At 43.0% G+C, this 3,790-nt stretch overlaps 1 long non-coding RNA gene across 1 annotated transcript; it reads right to left on the reverse strand.

Moving 5' to 3' along the window:
- Nucleotides 1-450: 450 nt before the first annotated feature.
- Nucleotides 451-1,220, reverse strand: LOC121973353. The gene is made up of 3 exons (XR_006109535.1): nucleotides 1,193-1,220; nucleotides 1,036-1,097; nucleotides 451-581 (listed from the first exon to the last, which is right to left on the reverse strand). It is a non-coding gene; the product is annotated as an uncharacterized LOC121973353 (long non-coding RNA).
- Between the last annotated feature and the right edge of the window lie 2,570 nt (nucleotides 1,221-3,790).

Below are 3,790 nucleotides of genomic sequence, written 5' to 3' on the forward strand. Positions count from 1 at the left end.
GAAAAAAAATCCATATATACATAATATGGGTACCACAGTATCAGTAGGTCAAATCCACGGATCTAGGGTATACAGGTCCTCTATGGTATAACAACCTAGATCCTAAACATATCCCCCTTCCATAGCATATGCACCAACAATATGCACAGATCAAAGCCACAAGGTCTAGGTACACGAATCATATATGATATACCAATAGAAATACACAATCCAGGCATGGCATAAAAACCTAAGTATCAGATAATTTAGATACACATGCCAGAAACAAAAATCCAGAGCCTAATCCTAACCTCAGTAAAGCATGGTATGTCACTCTAGAAACTAAGATACTCATGGCAATAAGATACTCAAGGCAACAAATCACGAGATATAAGTACGGATACATCACAGGCGATAAACCTAACATGCTATGGATATCAAACAGTGACCTACCAAAGGCAAACATGTTCATGCTTGTAGTTATAAAATACTATGCATATCCAAATGACAATATCATAAAAGATAAGTCAAGAGGTACCCGCCTCCAATGTAGATCGAATCAAACCAATCCAATGTCGAGACGCCCGTTCCGAATCACAGTCCTGCAGATAACGTGATATACAATTTAGCTAATTTTATAAACAACAACTAGCTAAATCCAACCCAACTTAATTAGGAAAAATCCTAATCGATCCATCATTAATTAATCCTAATTAATGATTAACTTGAATTAATCTTCTTAATCAATAATCCTCAATCAACACAATCATTTCCTTTCGCTGATCAACTTACGATTAGCAATATGATCATCTCTAATAAATCCAAGGACTAAATCTAATCCAACATAAATCAACTGTACTTAATTCATTACAACTACAATAGATTAAGCCTTCCATAATCACATTAGGTTAAGTTAAACATGAATCCATCATAACTTACCTAAATCCACAATTAATCTAGCAACTGCAGGTTACAATATTTCCAACATAATCTGATACAAATGCATATCTTCCAAATACTCATAGAAATACAACCAAAACTCCACACATAACTTACCTTGAATTAATATCCCCAATACTGATCCAAAATCTTCACATTCCATATGCCCAATTGAATTCCTAATCCAAACAGAATAATCTAACATAAAAATCATAAGAGGGCAACCTTGCAACGAAACCAAGCCAACAAAGGGGAAATGATTTGATGCATTTACCTCATCAGTGATATAATGGAACTACTCCTTGTAAATCTGAAAATCAATTGGGCAGTAGATGCAAGATCAAGCTCACAACCAAAACAAAGGTAAATGGATGATGAGTACATGACCGTGAAGCCGCTGTTGGAGCTCATCCTGACAAGAACACACAAGAGAAACTAGTCCCAGTGAGGAAGAAAATCTGCTCAATACAATCACTCACCGACAGTACAGGTGGTGATGACTAAGGCACCATCCCGAAGGAAAAACCCAGGAATAAGTGGTCCACTGTGGGGTCGACGGTGCATAGCTACAGACGGTGGCCGGCGTTGGGTCGAGAGACGGTGGCGTCGACAAGCACTGTGGTGGTCGGCTAGGGCAGAAGGGAGGCCGACGGCACTATGCAGGGATGCTTGGCATCACTGGCGGTAGTGGGGAAGGGGCTCAGACCTCATAGCGGCTAGGGCTTCGGCTTGGAGGTAGATTCCGGCCGAGAGGGGTGGCGGCGCGTCCCGACCTCAGTGGCGGAGACAGGGAAGAAGAAAGGAAGAGGGAGAGAGAAGATAGTCGCCGGCACTCTGTTCCCTGGTGTCGTCGGCGTCGGGCAGAGGAGAGGGAAGCAGCGGCGGTTTGCGGCACCGGTTAGGGCACGCGTGTGGGGAAGAGAAGGCGCGCGGGGGTGGGGAGTTTAGGGCACGGCGACAGAAGAGGAGAAGAAAAAGAAACGGAGGAAATAAAATGAGAAAGAAAATATAAAAATAAAAATCAACTTTTCCTCACTAAAATAGGGTAGCCTAAACAGGCTTTTCCAGACCCCATTTTCATCCCCGTTAACTCGTCCGTACGAGCTCCGAAAAATTCCCAAAAATTTTCCAAAAGTTCCGGAAAATTCTCTTATTAATTTTCGCCTATTTTCGATATTTTACAAAATCTCACCCATTGATAAATTAAAGAAATAAATATCAAATATATGTGCTTGTTATTATATTAGGATTAAGAGCGCACACTTCCATAATAACTGAGGTCTTTGTTCCTTTATGAAGTCAGTATAAAAGAAACGACCTCTAATGGTCCTACTCAATACACTCTAAGTGTACTAGTGTAATTGTATAGTTAAGATAAACTAATACCTAATTACACTACGACCTTCCAATGGTTTGTTCCTTTCCATTTTGGTCGTGAGCTACTGTTTATAATTTATAAGGTACTGATAACATGATCCTTTGTGTGTGACACCACACACCATGTTATCTACAATATAAATTAATTGAACAATTACATTTATCATAAATGTAGACATTTGACCAATGTGATTCTTATTTCTAGATGAATGTTTATACCAAAAGCTAGACTTTTAGTATACATCCTAACAATCTCCCACTTATACTAAAAGACTAAGCTGCTATATCTGTTGTCATATATCTGATTCCTAACCCTTCAACATGCCCATCAAAAGCTCTTGCCATAAGGGCCTTAGTGAAAAGATCTATAGGTCATCATCTGATGCAATCTAGGCAGCAACAACTGTTAGGACCTTCAGACGCGGCTAGAGAGGGGGGGTGTGAATAGCCGACCCCAAATTCCCGTTTCTTCCTACAATTTGAGTTAGCGCAGCGGAAAAAAAAAGTAGAAACAAAAATGAAGAAGATCAAACCTCAAACGTGACGATATAACGAGGTTCGGAGATGATACTCCTACTCCTCGGCGTGTCCGTAAGGTGGACGAATCCTATCAATCTGTCGGTGGATGAGACCCCGGAGAACCGGCTAATAAAAACTCCTTCTGGGTGGAGAAACCTCGCCACAATCTCTCTTGCAACAGTAAGATCAGTGTACAAGAAATACAGCAACAAGCCAAGTTTGCTTGCCTTCTCGTCGACTGGTGATGAAGCAACCACTTCACGCCAACAACAGCAGCAACTGATCTGTTGGAGTACAGCCGAGGGAAGCTCACACGAAGCTTCAGTAATAGAGAGCTCAGCAAAGCTCTGATCGCAAGGAACAAGAAGGAGCAACAGCCAAAAACAAATACATCTCTACTGTAGAGGCCCTTGATTTATATGAACCTGCGAAGAAGAAGAAAGAAGAAATCTAGCCGTTGTGTCTCAACGGCTAGACCTGGACCGATCAGGCTCCACCCTGATCGGTCCAGGATGGATCTGATCGGTTAGGGGACCGATCAGGCCCTACGCTGATCGGTCCCCAGACCGATCCCAACTCTCACAGAATGTTGGTTGCGATCCCTGATCGGTCTGTGGATTGATCAGGCCCTAGGCTGATTGGTCCCCAGACCGATCCCAACTCTCACAGAGAGTTGGTTGCCAGAGCCTTGATCGGTCTGTGGACCGATCAGGCCATTCCTTCTCCCAATCTGTTTGGTTACTCATCGGTCACCAGATCGATCAGGTGACCCAGTGTATCACTGGATCGGTCAGCAAACCGATCCAATTTCCCAGCCTTAAACCTAAAGCCTTCCTGATCTTGAGAACGAGCTACCGAGCCCTCTCTGACCTAGTCCAGAGAACGAGCTACCGAGCCCTCTCCGACTTCCACGTCCGGTCTAGAGAACGAGCTACCGAGCCCTCTCTGACCTCCCATGCCAAGCTTCCATACTTGG

Source organism: Zingiber officinale, chromosome 4A (genome assembly GCF_018446385.1).
Source record: "Zingiber officinale cultivar Zhangliang chromosome 4A, Zo_v1.1, whole genome shotgun sequence".
Taxonomy (NCBI): Eukaryota; Viridiplantae; Streptophyta; class Magnoliopsida; order Zingiberales; family Zingiberaceae; genus Zingiber; species Zingiber officinale.